This window comes from Pan paniscus, chromosome 5 (assembly GCF_029289425.2).
Source record: "Pan paniscus chromosome 5, NHGRI_mPanPan1-v2.0_pri, whole genome shotgun sequence".
Classification (NCBI taxonomy): Eukaryota; Metazoa; Chordata; class Mammalia; order Primates; family Hominidae; genus Pan; species Pan paniscus.
Genome location: NC_073254.2, coordinates 23140637 through 23163191, shown reverse-complemented (window position 1 = coordinate 23163191; position 22555 = coordinate 23140637).

The following is a 22555-nucleotide window of genomic DNA, read 5'->3' as shown; positions in this document are numbered from 1 at the left end:
GCTACCTGTTCCTTCTAAAGTGAACTTTGGTAGTTTATGTCTTTCAAGAAATGTGTCCATTTTATCTAAACCATCAAATTTGGGGACATAAAGTTGTTTGTACTATTCATTTATTGTCCTTTTAATATAGGTAGCATCTGTATCTATGTCAGCTCTAGAATTTCTGATATTGATAATTTGTGTTTCCTCTCTTTTTTTCTGATCAGTCTGGCTAGAGGTTTATCAAGTTTGTAAATTCATTCAAAGAACTAGCTTTTGGTGTCACTAATTTTCGGTGTCATTAATTTTCTCTTTTTAAAATTTATTTCTGCTCACATAGTATTTTTCTTATATCTGTTTACTTTGGCATTAGTTTGCATTTTTTTCTAGTCTCTTAAAATAGAATCAGAGGTCAATGATTTCAACTTTTCTTCTTTTCTAATACAGACATTTCTGGCTATAAAATTTTCTCTAATCGCTGCTTTAGCTATAGTCTACAAATTTTGATATGTGGTGTTTTCACCTTCAAAAGATTTCACTTTTGATTTCTTCTTTAACTCATCAGATATGCAGAATTATATATTTTCCAAATATTTATGAACTTTTTAGGAATCTTTTTGGTTAATGATTCCCAATTTATTTTTAGAGAATATACTTTATAAGATTTGAATTTAATGAAACTTGTTTTATGATCCCAAATATAGTTTAATAAATGTATTGGGTACACTAGAAAAGAATGTGTATTCTGCTCATTGAGTGTAGGGTTCTAGAAATAAAAGATCAAGTTTGTTGATGGAGTTATTCAAATATTCTACATCCTGCAGATTTTCCATTTACTTATTCTGTAATTATTGAGACGAAATGTTGAAATCTCTGATGCTAATTGAGGATTTTTCTATTTCTTCTTGAAGTTCTATCAGCTTTTTTTTCCATTTTGAAATGTTTGTCTCTGTTATTAACTTGTTATTAACCTTTGTTATTCAATGCATAAACGATTTGGCTTATTATATGTTCAGAAATCTACTTCAATGGATATTAACGTAACTACTCCAGCTTTCTTCTGATTAGCGGTAGTACCTCTTTTTCCATTATTTTATTTCTATTTATTTCTTTATATTTAAAGTGGATTTCTTGCAGACAATATATGGTTTAGTCTTGTTTTTTTAATCCAAATTGCCAATCTTACCTCTTAATATGAAAATTAGAGCATTCACATTCATCATGAGAATTTATATTCTTGGGTTTAAATTTACCATCTTGCTATTTGTTTCCTATTTGGTTCATCTGATTTTTGCTCTCTTTTTTCTACCTTTTTTGGATTAATTTTTTTCATGATTGCACTTTATACTCTTTGTTAGTTTATTGACTAACAAAGACTTACATATTTGTTTTTATCCTTTTAGTGGTGGTATTTTTAGTTTTATAGTATAGATCTTTAACTTACTACAGTCTACTTTCAAGTAATATAATAACACTTTAAGTACAATGTAAGAAGCTCACAAAGTTTACTTCTGTTTCTGTCTCCCAGACTTTGTGCTACTTCTATCAGATGTTTTCTTTCTACATGTTATAAACTCTACAATACATTATTTCTATTTAAACAATAAAGGATCAAACAAACTGAACAAAAATCAAAAACAGTATTTTACATTTAACCACATATTTGCTATTTCCAGTGTTCTTTATTCTCTTACGTGGATGCAGGTTTTTATCTAGTATCATTTTCCAAAGGACTTTTTTGTTTTAACATTTTTTATACTGAGGATCTAATGGCTGTGAATTCTTTGGGCTTTTTTAATATTTGAAAAAATGTTTCTTATTTTTAAAAAACATATTTTTACTATATAGAGAATTCTAAAATAACCACTTCTTTCTTTCAGTACTTTAAATATGATGCTCTACTATCTTCTGACTTGCATTATTTCTGTTAAGAAATATGCTATCATGCTTACCTTTTTACAGCTAAACATATGTAATGTTTCTTTTTTATCCTTGCCTTTAATATTTTCTTTTATCACTTGTTTTAAGCAATTTGCATTGGAGCAATTATCTTCATGTTTCTTATGCTTAAGGTTTTTTCATCTTCTTGGATCTCTGGATTTATGGCTTTCATTATATTTGGAAATTTTTCAGTGTTCTTTTTTTTTTTTTTTTTTTTTTTTTTGCAGGGGCAGAGGTTGCTTCAGGTAGGAGTATAAGTATTGTCCCTGTTATTCCATTATATCTGAAAGTAAACATCTTATTTTAAAATCTCTCTGAAGTAAAAGCAAATAGAACTGAATTTGAATCTAAGCTTTACCACCTACTAATTGTTATTTAATTTCTTTAAGCTTTATTTCTCCATTTCTGAATAAAATAAGAATTAAATGAGATAATGTAAACAAAGCATTTATAGTGTATCACATATACAAAGCATTCAATAAATACAGAAATTATATCTCTAAAACTGAAGACTCAGGGCATGAAAAACAAAGTTCAATTAATGAAAATTATTAAGAACATTTTATGAACACATCCATGCTATTTTCTGTTTTTGTTGCATGTTTTACAGAATTATCTGTTATTTCTTGCTGTGAGCTAAAATCTCTTTGTGTTTCAGAAAGTGACTTACTATTTTGCATTGTACTTGATCCAGAATGTGGTTGGATTTTGTCAGCTATGGAGAACATTAATGTTTTAGAATTTGTTTCTCTGAGCTTTCTCACCTTCCCCCGCCCCTTGAAAATGGTAATGACAATAGCATCTTAGAAATTCAGTGTTATTTCTTCAGAATGCTACACGTGGCAGAAAAGCCTATCCCCAACCCTAGGCATCTATTCCCAACCTAATTAAAATTCCCATTACCTGTGACAGCAACTTCTTGCTTACACACTAGCTACCAACTTCTTTGGGGCAAAGTTCGCCTTATCAAACTTTGACAGATAGTTATAGCAAATGGAAAATACAGAGAATTCTTATTTAGTAGTTTCTAAAATAATCAATTTTACTATCTTAGAAACTTTCATTTGTTCAAGCTAATCTGTCAGAGCATTTGTTCTATCCTTTAAAAATTAATTATGATGCTGTCTTGTTATATTCTAAAATACGCCAAGTCCTTTGTGATTAAGAATTCTTTATTTCTGACTTGGGGAGTAATCCTTAACTCAGGAGAAGGGGAAGAAACAGCTGTGCTCCTGACAGCTAACAGCTGATTAAGAGGCTGAAAATATTTTGGAAGAAAGTCTCTTTATGAAAAAAGAAAAATTCCAGCAAGATGCCAACAGCAAAGAATTCTAATAATTAGAGCTGAAATACCTTTGTGTCTTGGTATAACAGATAGTGGAGGAAACTAAGGGAGAAATCGCCTGGATGTCACTCAATATGAAGAATTCATGTTTTGAGTTTTAAAATGGTCATCACTGCAGAGTTGTTGGGTGGTAGTAGTTGTTGATAATGATGATGCACTTTTTTCTCTAGGTTGAAAAGTTTGCTATTTTATAAGTGTAATGGTTGATACTCTGTTAAATCCAACAGAACAAGGTTCTATGCCAAAGCTTTCTTTTGTAAGCACCTCGTCTGTAACTTTGGTCAAATTCAGTCATCTTTTGGGAAACTTGCCACAGTTATTAAATTTAACTCAGATCACTAATTGATAAGTATTAATCTGTTGGAAAAATGTGATAAAATAAATTAAGAGAGAACTGAGCTAGAACATAGTATTAGGGAAGGAGAATTTTTGGAAGAAAATGAACCCTAAGATAGATTTAAAGCCTTATATTTAATTTTACCATAATTTAGGTAATTTAAAGATTTAATAATTCAGAGAAGAATTTGGTTAATGGTATCATTAATTAAAACTAATTTTGTGAAACCCCTCATATAATAAAATAGAAGCTCCAGACTATTATGACCCTGGAAATAATTGAACAATATATTATCCATTTCTAAATTTTTTAAGATGAACATAAAATTCAATTAAATAAATTGAAATAATTACCACAAAAATAATGATAATAATAATGTATTGAGAAATTATGAGATTTTTATAAGAAACTAAGCATGTCCTATAAATTTTAGAAATACCTATTATTATTTTTTCATTTGCATAAAACATACTGTATTTTCAAATAAAATTAAAAATTAAAGATGTTCATAAGTTAGAAAAAATTTTTAAGACCATCTTAATTAACATAATGTAATTTATTGGTCAGTCTTAAAAATTGTGCAAAGTAAATATTTTCTCTTGAAAACTGTAAGACAAAGTCTTAATTTTTCTAATTATCAAAGGTTACATTAATATACTAAACAGTGGTGTTTTATTTGCTGACATTATGTGTCATTTTAAGATACAAGGCCCTTCTAATCAGAACCAAGCTAACACAATCCATATAAGTGAATTAATAGTCATTCCTTCATTGAGTAATTGGCCAAAAGTCTTTGGGCAAGAAAAAGACATTTTCTTGTCAATTTAAATAGAAAAATATAGGGAATATGCTGTAAAACTACAAGTACAAAATACAGGAGTGGTCTTTTTAATATTTTTATTTTCTAAAAATTTTTATATCAATAAAAGCTACATGTAAGATGATATTATTAAATAATCCATAAATGTTGCTACTCCTATGTTAGCAAGAACATATTTTGATAATTATATATAGCGAAGTAATGAGTTTTGTAACTTGACCATATTCTATAGTTCAAATTTAAAATATAAATTAAGTCTTTTTGATAAAAACAGAAATGGGGTCTCACCATGTTGCCCAGGCTGGTCTTGAAATCCTGGGCTCAAGCGACTCTCCTTCTTTGGCCTCCCAAAGTGAGGAGATTACGGCATGAGCCACGGCACCCAGCCTGAATTAAGTCTTTCAAATAGATTCTCAGTGGATGTAGCAGTAAAATTAGTGAGGAACAGGCAACAACACAAGAACCCCTCATTCTTATAGAGTCCACTTTAGATTAATCCCATCCTAAATCATATCTGCCCAGAACCAACACTCTAGCATAGGATCGCCAGCCTTCTCACGCACACAGTACGTCTCCTGGATACCTACTATACCTTTCTCTACAAAGGTTGCCTATAAGTTACAGGAGCCTATGAAGAAATATCAGCTCACCCCAATTCAGCAGTTACCAGATCTTGAGAGTGTTTGTTCCTTTCATGTATATATTGGTGGTGACTTCTCAGAGCAGGTAGCTCAATACAAACTTCAGGTAGCCCAAAAAAGGGATACAAATTGGAAGCCAGTGAGCTGGATTTAGATGACAGAGGAGTTTTTGTTTGGCTAGCACTGTGTTCTTGAAAAAGTCTAAACTGGCATGCCTCTATGGGAAGCACCCAGATCCTGTTCTCTATAGCCTCTTTCATGCTCTGTTGCCTCACCCCCAGGTGAGTTCCACATGTATGTGCTTGCCCAGCTTGAAGGCACTGACGTTCAGAACACCTGCAGAAGGAGCATGGTTCCAGCCCGTCCCCTCAGCAAGTGATCAAGTAGATGCCACATTGACTTTTCTGCCCTCCAGATCTCATGGCCCCATAAATTCAATCACAGAAACAAACTCACTTGAGGCTACCCAACAACAACAACATGAAATGATTTATGGTGGAATCTACTAGAGGTAAACACAACTAATAAACATTATTAAAAATATAAATAAAACATAACATAAAAGGCCTTAATAAGTAGAGATATGAAGTTTCTGGATAGAAACTCATTTAAAAAAATAGCTTAATTGAGGTATACTTTAAGGATACCACAATTAATAAAATGGATAAAATTAATCCATTTTAAGTGTACAGTTTGGACAAGATTAATCCATTTTAAGTGTACAACTCAATAATTTTTAGTAAACTTACATAGTTTGACTAGTATAACCCAAGTTCATTTTTAGGCTTTATTTATTTATTTATTTTGGAGATGGAGTCTCACTCTGTTGCCCAACCTGGAGTGCAGTGAGTACAATCTCGGCTCACTGCAACCTCTGCCTCCCAGGTTCAAGTGATTCTCCTGCCTCAGCCTCTTGAGTAGCTGGGATTACAGGCATGCACCACCACACCCAGCTAATTTTTGTGTTTTTAGTAGAGACGGGGTTCGCTCCATGTTGGCCAGGCTGGTCTTGAACTCCTGACCTCAAATGATCTGCCTGCCTCAGCCTTCCAAAGTCCTGGGATTACAGGCATGAGCCACCAGCACCTGGCCTCATTTTTAGGCTTAATATAATTTTACTCAAACTCATAGCAGGAACGGTTTTTCGGAAATAGAATAGGAACTTGACAAAACTATTCTAAGGTTCATTTGGGAGAACGATGTGTAAAAGTGAACAAAAATGTTTAGAAAAAGAAGAGTGACGAGGGATAATTTACCCCCAACATTAACACATTTACAAAATTCTACCTTTATATTCTAAAGGTAATGTGGTACTGGCCCAAAATTGATCAGTAGAGTCTATAGTCAAGCAGTGCATCCTGCAAGATATAAATATATTTTGTATGTTTGTTTGTTTTGTAGAGATGGTCTCATTCTGTCACCCAGGCTACAGTATGGTGGTGCAATCATAGCCCACTGGACTCAAGCAATCCTCCCGCCTCAGCCTCTTGAGTAGCTGGGACTACATGGCTGCATATAATAATTTTTAATTGATAAATATAACTTTTCAAATTAGTAAAGGGAATTTTATTTAATAAGTAGTGTGTGTTTGATTAACTTTTGGAAAAATTTTTAACCTTAACTTACATCAGACCTAATAGTACTCCAAATGGTTTAAAGAATTAAAATTACAATAGGGATTTTTTTAAACAAAACACAAGAGCAATATAAGTCATAGATTTGGCAATATAAGTCATAGATTTGACAATATAAGCATTGAAAACTCATATATATGAATTTTTATTTTAGGGAGGTATTTAATACACTTAAAATGGATATAAATTATCCACTTTAAGTGTACAATTATACACAAAATGGGTTGATTCTATCCATTTTATTAATTGAGGCACATTTAAAAACAAAGACCACATGATTATTAAGTGACAGAACTGGGGTCTGTGCTCTTAATCAATATCCTAATCACCTCCCAAAGATAAAAATTGTATTAAGTCTAAAAATGAACTTGGGTTATACTGGTCAAACTATGTAAGTTTACTAAAAATTATTGAATTGTACACTTAAAATGCATTAATTTTATACATTTTATTAATTGAGGCACATTGAAAAACAAAATTAAACAAAAAAAGGTAGAAAGAGTTTCCATAATAAGTAGGACAAATGTTTATAAGCCTAATACAGAGAAAATTCTAACAAGTCAACAAGAGAAATACAGATCCAGATAGAAAACTGAGTGTCACTTTTTGGATTCTCCAGAAAGCAACATGGAGATGAAGTTCAGTGTTTAGGACATTTATTTGCAAATGTGGAAGATGGGACAGGATAGCACAGTAAGGCAGGAGAAATTGAGATGTGATATGGGTCTGACAGCTTCAGCTAATCCCATGGTGAGGTTGAGGGGAAGAGTTGGGCTCTAGATCTAGAATGGCCACTCACAGTTGTCTCAAACTGGACCAAGATGTTCCTTCCTGTATACAGTCATGTACTACATTAAGGACACTTCGGTCAACAACAAATACCATATATAACAGTGGTACCATAAGATTATAATGGAGCTGCCCTGTTCGGGTGTGCCATATTTTATCATTTATACTACGTTTTTACTATATCATTTTATGTTTAGATACACAAATCCTTACCATTGTGTTACAGTTTTCTACAGTATTCAATACAGTAACATGCTGTACAGATTTGTAGCCTTAGAGTAAGAGTCTCTACCATCTAGCCTAGGTGTGTAGTAGGCTCTACCATCTAGGTTCATGTAAGTACACCCTATGGTGTTCACATAATGACAAAATGGCCTAACAACACTTTTCTCAAAATACATTCTCGGCATCAAGCAACATACGACTGGACTTCCATATCTATCATTCATTGTACATCAGCCACCCTAAGAAGGGGCATGATCTCAGGCCAGGCAACCTCTGCAGTCAAATAATCCCTGAAGGCACTAACACCGAAGGATGTCTACTCTTAGATCCTGGGGCACAAAAGTTTGCTTGAAATTGGTCCTTAGGCAGCTCATCTCCATGCCTACCATAATGGATAAATAATATGACCAGAAAATTGGTAATCATAAAAAAAAATTAAGAGAGCCGGGCGCAGTGGCTCATGCCTGTAATCCCAGCACTTTGGGAGGCCAAGGCAGGTGGATCACGATGTCAGGAGTTCGAGACCAGCCTGACCAACATGGTGAAACCCCATCTCTACTAAAAATACAAAGATTAGCCAGGCATGGTGGCACGTGCCTGTAATCTCAGCTACTCAGGAGGCTGAGGCAGGAGAATCGCTTGAATCTGGGAAGCAGAGGTTGCAACAAGCCGATATTGCACCATTGCACTCCAGCCTGGGAGACAGAGGGAGACTCCGTCTCTAAATAAATAAATAAAATTTTAAAAGAGGAAGAAACAAAAGAAACAATGTTCGGTTTCACTAATAATAAAAGTAATGCAAATCAAAGTAATGGTAATATACCACCTTGCCTATCAAGTTGCCAATCATTTACAATATTAATAATAGCAAACACTTATAGTGTAGTTGGTATGTTCCAGGTGCTACATTAAGAGCTACAGATCTATTATCTCACGTAACTCCCACAACACTATAAAATCTGTGGTATTGTTTCAATCTTAATTTTGCGGATGAAGAAAGTAATACACAAAAAGCTGAAATAAGTTGCTAAAGACCACATGATTATTAAGTGACAGAATTGGGGTCTGTGCTCTTAACCAATATCCTCATCACCTCCCTAAAATAATAACTAGTAATCATTGCAGGGAGCAGCAAGACCAGTGCTGGCTAATCTACCACTGGGGAAAGTGCACATAGGGACAAACTTTCTTAACAATAATTTAATAATATTGCCTTGAAAATGTTCATATCCAATAATCTTACTTCCAGAAAAATTGTTCCAAGAAAATAATCAGAATTGTGGTCAGTTATTTCTGTATAAGAATATTTCTAGCAACATTATTTCTGTTATTGAAGAAAGTTTAAACATCTAATAAATAAAATATGGTACATCCACATGATGAAATATCCTGCAGCCATTAGAAATATTGTCTTAAAGAGTATTTGAAGTTGGGGAAATACTTAGGATACAATGCTTAGTTTCTTTGTTTTTGTTTTTTCAAGGCAAGAGGTAAACTAACACATGCGGTCTGGTCCTAAGTATGTACATACATGTGCACACACACACACTAAATTAGAAGAAAATATACTAAAAGCTAGTGGATATATCTCAATAGTAGCATTACAAGTCATTTTTGCTTTATTTTTTCTATTTCTGTTTTTCAATTTTCTGCAATAAATTTAAATTGCCTTCATAATAAGAATAAAATGCTATATGTTGGTATACAACTAATATTGTGATTTTAAAAAAATTGGGAATATTCACCAAAAAAATCCACACTATATATATTAATAGTTTGATAAGTCTGTAGCTAAATCTCACTAGATGGAAGCAAATATTGACATAGAGCCATATTAGTAAGTTGACATTTTGACCATGTCATGTTGAAGGACAAGAAACCTAAACATTTCTTTGGCCAATCTTCTCCAAGTCATCTCAAGGTGTCTTTTTGGGCTGACCATCTGCCTGATCATACTTCGTGGGACTAACAACAGGTGGCTTCTTGGTGAGGTACCTCAAGAATCTTGTCCTCTGAACTCTGATTCTCTATTATCTACAGCACTAAGTTATCAGGGTAGAGATAACATTAGGTAGAGATAATTAGAGCAAGATCGAGATTTTTTTTCAGACAAGTTTAAGATAAACCTAGAAACATTTCAAGTTTTCTTTAAAAGATTACTGTAATGATCAAGACGTTTTGTTTTTGTTGTTGTTGTTGCTGCTGCTGCTGCTGCTGCTATTGATCTTAACCACAGAACCAGTCTGGAGAATCACTGGTTCACGATAAAAATTAGATGTCTTTGACAATGAGCTGAGCCACCATGCATATCTGATATCTCTTTATGACATTTTCAATAATGAGATAAATTCAAGGTTATGAGATAACCGCCAGGCCAGTCAATGCTTTCATGTGAACAATTAGTTTTCAAATATACTGCATGTAATATAGCCAATACAATGTAACAAACACTTTTCTGGAATAACAACGTAATTCCTAGATAAAGCACCAAGGTTAAAAGATACACCTTGTTTGTCATATGTTCACCTCCTTCACATACTATTTGAAACAGTAATCCATGTCAGATACTGTTCAGTTTCTCATTCAAACAATCCTAAAATGTTAAAATTCCTGGGAACTGATGTTAGAATTTCTGGGAATGGTGGGATAGGATAAGTTTGTGTATTAACAGCAAACCCTTAGATAATGCTAATTATGTCCCAGGCATGGTTCTAGTACCATTGTATGCATTAACTCATGTAAGCTTCACAACCACCATATGAGGAAAGGGATATTACAGATGGGGAAACTGAGACACAAAATGGTTAAGTAACTTGTCCAGCAGGAAATCCAGGCAGTTTAATGCCAGAGTCCATACTTTTACCCACTTATTATGCTGCAATCTACAACTTTAAAATAATAATTTAATTTTGGATCTTCAGGGACAGCTAAAAGCAGTAATGTTAGATTACCATCCTGAATTCTGAAATATTGACTCCGGCAATAACATCTAATGTGTCTTAGCAACATGTATACCATTCTTTTCTATAGATGACATTTTTCATAACAGTCAAACAGCCTATGAGATACACGTTCAAGGGAAGTATATTTCATTAAGAGTTTGGCTCTTCTTCACTTATCTACTAGAACAAAAGGAATGTTCCAAGCTCTGCAGGTAAGATGGAGCAGTACTGAACCAGGTGGCATGATCTGCCACCCCGAATTCTTGGGAAGTCAGTCAGTTATGTGGTGCTCACTCTAAAGTGACAAACTCAGGCCAAGAGTCCTGAAGGCTTCAGCCAGCTCTGGATTTTGAGCTGCCCATTGTATTAATCTCTCAACGTTCCCCAGAGACGGGGCCAAGCTGCCTGTTCCTCCCACGTCTGCCAGTGATAACTACTGTGCTCATGATCAGAGTCTGGAAAACTACCCAGAGTGCCAGAAACTGTTTCAATAAAATTGTGAGAGTATGTTGTGGAAAGTATATTTATTACTATTTGGTAAACTTTATCAGGGACATTTTCTATTTTCATTACTTTCAATGGCAAAAACCACAATTACTTTTGCACCAAACTATACTCTTGAACTTTTTCTTCTTTTGTTTTGTTTTACCTGAACTACTACATTTTCACAAGGCAAAACATTAAAATTGCTCGCTTGTCGATAATAACCCTTTAGTTCTTTCTGTATTCATCCATTCTCACACTGCTACAAAGAACTACCTGAGACTGGGTAATTTATAAAGACAAGAGGTTTAATTGACTCACAGTTCCACACACTGTACAGGAAGCATGGCTGGGAGGCCTCAGGAAACTTACAATCATGGCAGAAAGGAAAGGGGAAGCAAGCATGCCTTCACATGGCGGCAGGAGAAAGAGGGCGGCAGGAGAAAGACAGCAAACGGAGAAGTGTCACACACTTTTAAACCATCAGATTTGGTGAGAACTCACTCACTATCATGAGAACAGCAAGGGGGGAATCTGCCCCTGTGATCCAATCACCTCCTACCAGGTCCCTTCCCCAATATTGGGGATTACAATTCAACATGAGATTTTGGTGGGAACACAGAGCCAAACCATACCAGTTCTACTTCCTAAATTTCACACTGATGGATCTGAAACATCACCCTATCTCAAGGTTGCACTTTTTGAGGGTAGAATCTGTATTTTGCACCCATTAGTCTACAAGTACATGATGAGTATCACCCCTCATAAACGGAACTAATTTGAAAATGGTGTGAAAATGTCCTGTGTTCCCCTGACTACCAGGCAAGAACAATCGAACAGGCACGATGGCTAGATCCAAATAGAGTCCTACTTCTCAGGTATTTTTGAGACACACTTTAAGGCAATACCCTAGATAGAGTCTTTACTGGGATTACTAAAAATGTCAATCTTGATTAAACCAAGAGGTGCCATTGGAAGGTTTCAAAGTAAACTTTATATATAAAGCTATCCTACAATATAGCTCAGAAAAAAATTAATTTCAGTGTTCACCCAAATAGCTTTGCAGTTCAAGCAGTAAAATCATGTCCAGATTTGCCCCTGTACTCCTAGACATGGTCAAACAATTCCTTCTTGGTAGAGCTGCTCTTTGAAAAGATAAAGAGCTCTGTCTGTCACTGCCAATAAATATCTCTACAGAAGCTCTAATTCCAGGAAGCACTTTAGAGCCCCTAGGAAGATAAAAGCAACTCCCCATTGAGGAGAGAATCTTAAAAATGCCCAGCAGCACCCTGGAGAGCAGCTCAGGAGTCCAAGATACTGGAAACTGTGTTCCGAGGGATTCTTAGGAAGAACCAACCCCCTCTAAGACTCTAAGACCTTGAGGAGCCACCCAGCAGGCCATTTGGATGTTAAGAGGATCTTTTACTTGGAAACTTCTGTTTCTCACTTGGTGAGAGAGTGGGGAAAAACATCAGGAGCAAGAAAAAGGAAAAGTATAAAAAGTGAAAAAAGAAAAAACTGAAGGGAGAGCACCCATTATTTCCAGGCAGTATGTGAGACGCTTTACAAGTCTTGCTTCATTTAATCCTCACATCACTGCTATGTGAGGACTGGTATAAACTCCATCTTATGCATGAGGAAATTGACAATCAAAAGGATTAAAAATAAAAAAACTTGCCCTATGTAAATTATCTTGTAAGAGTCAATGTCGGGTCTCTGAATTTTTTGCCATACTACATTGCCTTTCCCATCTGCCTTATTTGTTTCTATATGACCAGGAATGTTTGCTTTTTTCGCCTTACACATTTTGCTGCATGAGCAGAAAATTAATTATCTTCTTGGAAGTCTACCTGGTGAGATTGGTGTTCTAGAAAAACTGAACTGTCAGCAAAGGAAGAGTCCCTGAAATGCAGTACCCATTGGCATGGCTGTGATCTGGGTGCATCGAAATATGTAAACCTAATTTTCAATCTCCATTGCTCAGCTAATGCCATTGACTTGAGCTTTTTTTCCAGGGCCTCCCTGACACTCGTTACATACATCCTTCAGCTCAGAGCTTCCTATCTCAGTCTTGTTGTTGATATAACAAATAGCTCTACCAGAACATCATTTCCTAATCCCAGACATTTATCACTTCTTTGAATTGCATCTTTACCATTCTCCATCTCTTCTTTTAAGCTTTTAACATAACTTTCTCATGTGCTATATTAATATTATTTTTTCACTTTCATTAAAGGCAGGATTCATAAGCTAAACAACTAAGGAAAAGAAGGAAGGAAGGGAGAGAGATAATCACATTTCCTGAATTTTTGTAGAGTTTTCCCTCCTATGGATCTGTTTACTTATTTAACCATGGAATTTTTAGAAATTGAGTTTTACAGATGTAGTTCAATTCCTTTGCTATATATATGCAGAAACTTCAGCAAAATTATACAACTAAAGGTAGGGTTGAAGCTATTTTGTCACTGTTATGTCACTGAGTTTTCTCCCTATTATGATCGTATTCCCAGAAACAAACCACCTGAGTTATATATACCCAAGGTTTATGATACAGATATTTTGTTAGCTATGTAGATATTATAAAATGTTACTTAATACTGTAGCTTAAGAAATTATTGCTTTATTCAATAATATCTGTTGAATTTCTAATTATAATAATCTCAAAATATTTTAAGTTTAATCATCAATAATATCTTTTTATAGAAGTAAAGCTGGTGTCACTGGAATTCTGAGTAAACTTACAGAAACATAGAATCAGTTTCTCAGGACCTATGGCTGTTTAATAAAACGGCCATAGAAGACCTTCTGGATTCTTTCTGGTTTTCTAAATTCTAAAATGCAATAGAAATAAGAAACACAGTGTTTCCATCTTTAAAGCAAGCAAAGCACCTTAGTGTACATTTCTGAAATTTCTGTTTTGTTGCTTTTCAGTTTTTATATAAACTGTTTTTAAAACTAAAATGGGGAGAAAATCAGATTTTTGCAGAGTGCACGATGCTAAGATGAAAAGTGAAGGGTAGTTGCAAAGGGTGTTCCCTGCTTCACGCTTACTTTGTAATTAAGTAAGGTGAACCTCAAACAGAAGCTGAATAACACCCAGGTGCGCGCATGCACACACACACACACACACACACACACACACACACACACACACACCTGACATAAACTACTGCATTCCATTGTCATCAAAAATGTAAAGCTTAGCTGTCCCGAGGGCAAGCAAAATGAGCTTCTCAGCTACTCATCTGGGTTTCAGAATGGCAGCTTGACAAGTGGATACTCTTCAGTACACAAAACAGCTCCACAAGTAAAAACCAGTTCAAAGATGCCCTTTGCAGAAAGACGTCCTTTGCAGAAAGCCAGTTCACTATTTTGACAAAAGGATTATTTAAACACTGAATTACAGTCGAGATTTGTGAAAGATGTTAGTGAAATTCTCTCCTGCTGCTCCTTTTCCAGAATTTTTTTTGTTTCTGGTGCTCTAATTAAATTACATTTTAAAAATAGTTGTCATAATTTTGCGGTGTTACTATTTACCCTTCTTGCAATGTCAAACAGCACCATTATATTGTTAAGAGTTAAGCATATTCTACCCACAAATAAATGTGTGAATATTCTTTGACCCAAAAAGGTTATAAAAGATACTGTTACTGTGCCCATGTTTAGCTATTAAATCTTAGTAAACGATTTAAACAGCTCCATTTGAAGTCATATTAACACACCAAAGATTGTGCATTTCCTGAGGATTTTGACTTGTTGAGCTACTAAAGCAATAGACTTTCTTTCATCATACTGAACTCTTTTTGCTTCATTTTCTTCCTGTTCACTATGTCTTTATATTCTATTTGAAATACAGACCTATTTTATCATTTTCTTGCTTTTGGATTTACCTAAAAAATTGCTTGCTTCAAAATTGAGATGCCTTTGTTATTCAAGATATGCGCTTCATATATACATGAAAATCAAATATACATAATTTTTTATTTTCTAATATGTCAGCTTGATACATAGAAAAGAGACTAATGTTAACTTTAGGTGCCATGAGCATTTTTCTGTTTCATGCATTTTTGTATTATTTGTTTATGTAGTAGCTGTGCCTCTGCTTTTAGTTCCTGTTAATTTATCCACCCTTTTTTCCTGTCTGAGGAAGAAGGAAGTGCTTCTTCTGAAGTGAACATTATATTTTGGGGAGGGTGGTAACTGTGATGTGCAGTCCCTCTATTGCCCATGAAGCAGTTCGAAATTCAACAAAAAAGAATTAGTTTCTAACATACTCAAGCAGACTAATATGATTTGACATTACTTGACACTGAAAATTTATTTTAAAGTGCCATTTCTGTTTTAAGCTACATATGCAGTTTCACATTAGCTGAGGTAAAATAATTCTCACCAAACAAAATCAATTCAAAATTTAGAAATGACAATATATTGAGCATAGTTGTGATTAAGAGAACAGATTATTTAAAATCACTAAAATGAACAGTCTTGACAAATTTTATCCCCATTTTTGCCTTTTTCTAATCAATTACCATGAGAAAATGTTGAAAATCTCAACAAAATGCAAACCAAGCCACTTTTTAACAACAAACAATACACACAATAAAACCACTTCCATATACTGGGTAACACACAAATATTTGTTAAAAACAAAACTATATTATTCTCTTCTATCCTCAAATTTACTTTCTTGAAAGCAAAACTACATCATTGCCTACTTTTCTATACCTCAAGCTTTCATTTTTGTAATAAAAACTGCTGTTTCAACCTTTTATTAGTTTCTTGGGTTATTCTCTTTGTCTGTAAGAATCATTCAGCTTCTACTGACCTAGGTAACACTTGCTCATATCAAAACTTAACTCAGGAGTCATCTCCTACAACAAGTTCTCCATAAACCCCAAGAGTAGGTGATTTTCCTCCTATTTGTCCCCATATGACCCCATATTTCTCCTCAACCAGGGTATAAGCTCCTCAAACCTACCACAGTGTCTAGTTCGTAGTAGGCATTCAAGGAATGTTTACTGTTTATTAATAATTCTAAACTCGATACCTTAGGTAATAGTAACAGCTAAGTTTTCACTTCTAGGTAGCTGGGACTTACGAATCATTCATTATACATTATTTTTTCTAATCCAGTGGTTCTCAATATGTGTTCTCCAGACCAACATCAACATTGCCTGGGAACCTGTTACAAATGTAAATTCTTGGCTCCTACCCCAGATCTAACAAATCAGAAGCTCTGTGATTGGGTCTTTTAAATCAATGTTTTAACAAGCTCTCCAGATGATTCTGATACCTGCTAAAGTTTCAGAAATACTGCTCCAACTAGAAATGAATATTTTGTTCCCTAAAAAGAGTTGTTTTATAAAAATAAATCGTGTGAAAATGAGAATTTACCTTCTAAAACAATAAAAAAGATGACCGTGTCTTCTAGTTTTGGTCTGCAGGTCCATGATACAGAAAGGAACAGAACAGAGTATTATTTAACTTCCCCTGCTCTTTGCTTTAGTTGTTCTATGCTAATTGAAGTTGTTGGGAACACACTTGAAACATTATTATACAATAAGAACTTTTTTGTTAATTAGCATTTCTAAAATCCATTCCAAGTCTATTGTCCACATTAAGCGTTGCTGTTCAGTGTACAAATGGTGTCATGAGACAATTACATGCTTGGTATATTGTACAAATTCTAAATCTACTAATACCGTTCAGCAGCAATGAAGCAATTAGCACTCAATTCTGAAGTGGTGTTGTAGAATAGAAGGCTTAAAACTTACCAGTAGTTTTCTACTTTCCCTAATGCTGATTACAAGCCTATATTGATTGCTTCATTTCCCTCCTAACAGTATGAGAGGCTTTTGAAGACCAAACTGTCAGCTTTACATCACTTATTATGAACAAGCTTCTTTGGGAGATGATTATTTTTGTTGAAGAACAATTGTTCAGGTATGTATTTCTGCAAATCAAACTGTCCCAAAATTTTTGGCTTAAAGCAAAAACAATCATTTATTTGGCTCACAAATGAGCAATTTGAAAAGGGCTTAACAAGGAAAACTTAGCTCTCCCCCATACAATGACAGCAGCTAGACTGGGGCTGGAGATGATACTTCCAAGGTGGCTGGCTCACATGGCTGGCAATTTGGTGTTGTCTGTCAACGAAAAGTTCAGCCAGAGCCTCCATTCCTTTTCACATGGGTTGCTCCACAGTGCAGCTTGGGCTTCCAAACAGCATGGCAGGTGGAATTCAAGGTCAAGTGTTTCAAGAGACAGAAAGCAAAAGCTTCCAGTATCCTAAAGCCTTGGTCAGGATACCAACACAGCCTGACTTCCACTATATCCTGTGGGTCAAAAAAATAATAGAACCTACCTAGATTCAAGGGAAAAAAAGACAAAACCCCATCTCTTGTTGGGAGGAATCTCAAAAAACTTGTTGCCATCTTTAATCTGCCACAAATAGTTTATTCACTTAAATAGAGTATAGATTTTGAGCTTTTTTTTATTTATTTTTTTGGGGGAGGGATGGAGTCTCACTTTATCACCCAGGCTGGAGTGCAGTGGCATGATCTTGGTTCACTGCAACTTCTGCCTCTCAGGTTCAGGTGATTCTCCTGTCTCAGCCTCCCAAGTAGCTGGGACTACAGGCGCCTGCCACCACACCAGTTAATTTTTGTATTTTTAGAAGAGATAGGGTTTCACCATGTTGCCCAGGCTGGTGTCAAACTCCTGACCTCAGGTGATCCACCTGCCTCAGCCTCCCAAAGTGCTGGCATTACAGGCATGAGCCACCACGCCCGGCCACTAATGACATTCTGAGACTTCTTTGGGTATATGTTTTTATTTTAGGCCCTTTACTAAAGTGCTCCTAATATGAGAATTTAATCAGGGTGAAATGAAGAAAAAAATGTAAAAACTAAATATATGCAGGAATAAAAAAATACAGTGAAGAAAATGAATACCCACATCACTTTACTAAAACAAGGTCTGTAACAGAACGGTGAGTGACAAATTCATATGGGTCATCTGGTAACCCTATTTCTGTGAGGCCTAGATGAATACAATGTACCTTGGTGGCAAGTGGACTGAGTTCTTGCCATTCAGTTATCATACAGTGTCTGGTTATATAAACAGAGCTAGTATCAACTCAAAACGAAAAAGGAAATGTGTACAATTACCAACAGAAATATTTAAATTCTTATGTTTACTCAATGATAGGGGCTTCATTTGCTTTTTGTTTTTTGTTTTAATTGAATTATCCAGAAAACTTTTCCTCAATGCTGTACTCCACATGGCCTTTGGAGCACAAACTAATTCAGGGAAACATTTTAGATGAGCCTGAAGTTCATCTGGTACTTTACCAAATATACCAGAGATAAGGCAAGAACAAGACAATAAAAGAGCTATTTAAGTGAGTGATCACATCCTAAGTAAGAAAAAATTAAAATTAAAATAACAGCCTAATATTAATATAAGCAATTGTAGAGGTAAACATATATTATCCCATGTTGCCAGAAGCTTGCATTTAACTGTGTGGAACGATTAGGAAATAACTTTCTCATGTCAGAGGCAAAAGTTTAGACCAATAAGGCAGGTCTTCTGGGTGTTTGGTTATTGATTTTCTAATCCAATGGTAAAGGTCTGACTTAAAGCAGAGATTGACTATCAGTTAGCAGTGTTTGTTAAATTTCACAAACACACAGTCTAAGAAGCTAAGTAATTTCAAGACATAAATGAACGAAAAGAAAATACATACCTTATACATTTCCTTTAATTTTACAAAGTGACATTTGAGAGCTGTGCATTATTTTAACTATTGCATTATTGAGTGGTAATTAATTTGAAGTACAAAAGTTTGCTGGAATCCATGCACAGATGCCTCAGATGCAGTCAACTGCTTCCCTCTTCTGGCCAAAAGTGGAGGGAAGTTTGATTTTTATTACTGAATCTGAATGGAATTGTCTTCATGAGCAGCTCTAAAATCAGGTCTTAAACAATGAAAATTTACTATAGTTTCTATCAGCAGGATAAAATGCAATGTAATTCAGAAAGCATAAGTTAAACTATCCAGAAATTATTTGTAGGCAATTTCATTGAGCTTTTCATTGGTAAAAAATTTTGAAGTGTAAAGAGATTTAAATCTGTGTTTGCCGAACAGTCTTCAGAATAGGAAATGGTGGATTTCATTGCTTTCAGGTCACTGGGGGTTAATATATTTTGATTGTCAACTAAAATTATTCATAGATAGTGGAATGAGCATTGGTGGTCCTTACAGGGAAAAAAATGAGAAATTACAAAGATAAACTCCAGAGATTTCTACCACAGATTCTAGAATAAAATGCAATTTCTCTTCATGATCTTGCTAAGCTTTGCAAGTGTTATGAAGGGCAATGACAAGATTAAATCATCAGATCAAGAGACTCAAAAATATCCCCCTTAATTGGGATAATTTAAATAATTTAAATCTCCCTGTAGGTTCTAATATAGACCCCGTCCCCCGCAAATGACTGAAAAAAAAATCTGTTACAGAAAATTTCAAGAAAAAATAAACTCTTATAAAAAGGCATTCATAAAATGTTCTTTGCCTAATTTATACAATTATAAATCTGTATGCATATAGACGAACCTACAGACAAATCTCATTCCATATTTCACTCAAAAGGATAAAGACTGGAAATATATATATATTTAATTTGGAAAGGAGATTATTATATATATATAATATTAATTTGGAAAGGAGAGCTGTATTTCTCATAAAGAGTTGCAGCCTGCAGGGTGGCCAGGCTGTCTGATGGGTTGGGAAGCACAGCGACTGGCCAGAAGCCAGAAAAGACACTTTGAGGGAGGGGAAATGGGGACAAGAATTTATCCTGAATGGGGTGGCCAAATATACATATTTAGTGAGCTATAAGAGGTGGATGAATATTTATGATAGGAGAAACATGTGCACATGCAATAGAGGTATATGCTCCTTCATGGGTCCCATACTCCAAAAATGGTGGTGTAAGCATGATCCCAGGGAGTTTTTCCACCCTGTGATGGCAAAAGGTGAAGAGAGGGCAAAAAAGCCTCATTTTATGAGGCCAGCATCATCCTGATACAAAAACCTGGCAGAGACACAACAAAAAAAGAAAACTTCAGGCCAATATCCCTGATGAGCATCAATGCAAAAATCTTCAACAAAATACTGGCAAACTGAATCCAGCAGCACATCAAAAAGCTTATCCACCACGATCAAGTTGGCTTCATCTCTGGGATGCAAGGCTGGTTCAACATACACAAATCTATAAACATAACCCATCACATAAACAGAACCAATGACAAAAACCACATGATTATCTCAATAGATGCAGAAAAGGCTTTCAATAAAATTTGACATTCCTTTATGTTAAAAACTCTCGAGAAACTAGGTATTGATGGAACATATTGCAAAGTAATAGAAGCTATTTATGACAACCCCACAACCAATATCATACTGAATGAGCAAAAGCTGGAAAGCATTCCTTTTGACAACCAGTACAAGACAAGGATGCCCTCTCTCACCACTCCTATTCAACATAGTATTGGAAGTTCTGGCCAGGGCAATCAGGCAAGAGAAAAAAATAAAGCATATTCAAATAGGAAGAGCAGAATTCAAATTGTCTCTGTTTGAAGATGACATATTTCTATATTTAGAAAACCCCATGTCTTAGCCCAAAATCTCCTTAAGCTGATAAGCAACTTCAGCAAAGTCTCAGGATACAAAATCAATGTGCAAAAATCACAAGCATTCCTATACACCAATAATTGGTGTAGAGTTAATTTTTGTATAAGGTGTAAGGAAGGGGTCCAGTTTCAGTTCTCTGCATATGGGTAGCCAGTTTTCCCAGCACCATTATTAAATAGGAAATCCTTTCCCCATTCCTTGTTTTTGTCAGGTTTGTCAAAGATCGGATGGTTGTAGATGTGTGGTGTTATTTCCAAAGTTTCTCTTCTGTTCGATTGATCTATATGTCTGTTTTGGCACCAGTACCATGCTGTTTTGATTACTGTAGCCTTGTAGTATAGTTTGAAGTTAGGTAGCATGATGCCTCTAACTAGTCAAAGCATGTTGACAGAGCAGAGAGCCAAATCATGAATGAACTCCCATTCACAACTGATACAAAGAAAATAAAATACCTAGGAATACAGCTAACATGGGATGTGAAGGATCTCTTCAAGGAGAACTACAAACCACTATGCTCAAATAAATAAGAGAGGACATAAACAAATGGAAAAACATTTTGTCCTCATGGATAGGAAGAATCCATATCATGAAAATGGCTATACTGCCCAAAGTAATTTATAGATGTAATGCTATTCCCATCAAACTACCATTGATATTCTTCGCAGAATTAGAAAAAACTACTTTAAATTTCATATGAAACCAAAAAACAGCCCATATAGCCAAAACAATCCTAAGCAAAAAGAACAAAGCTGGAGGCATCATGCTACCTAACTTCAAACTATACTATAAGGCCACAGTAACCAAAACAGCATGGTACTGGTGCCAAAACAGACATATAGATCAATGAACAGAAGAGAAACTTCGGAAATAACACCACATATCTACAGCCATCTGATCTTTGACAAACCTGACAAAAACAAGGAATGGGAAAAAGATTTCCTACTTAATAATGGTGCTGGGAAAACTGGTTACTCATATGCAGAGAACTGAAACTGGACCCCTTCCTTACACCTTATACAATAATTAACTCAAGATGGATTAAAGATTTAAATGTAAAACTCAAAACCATAAAAACCCTAGGAGAAAACCTAGGCAATACCATTCAGGAAATAGGCATGGGCAAGAATTTCATGACAAAAACACCGACAGCAGTTGCAACAAAAGCCAAAATTGACAAATGGGATCTAATTAAACTAAAGAGCTTCTGCATAGCAAAAGAAATTATCATCACAATGAACAGGCAACCTACAGAATGGGAGAAAAATTTTGCAATTTACCCATCTGACAAAGGTCTAATATCCAAAATCTACAAGGAACTTAAACAAACAACCCCATCAAAAAGTGGGCAAAGGACATGAACAGACACTTCTCAAAAGAAGACATTTATGTGGCCAAAAAAATATGAAAAAAAGCTCAACATCACTGATCATTAGGGAAATGCAAATCAAAACCACAATGAGATACCATCTCACACCAGTCAGCATAGCGATTGTGAAAAAGTCAGGAAACAATAGCTGGCGAGGCTATAGAGAAATAGGAATGCTTTTACCCTGTTGGTGTAAAATGTAAATTAGTTCAACCATTGTGGAAGACAGTGTGGTGATTCCTGAAGGATCTAGAACCAGAAATACCATTTGATCCAGCAATCTCATTACTGGGTATATACCCAAAGGAATATAAATCATTCTACTATAAAGACACATGTACACATATGTTTATGGC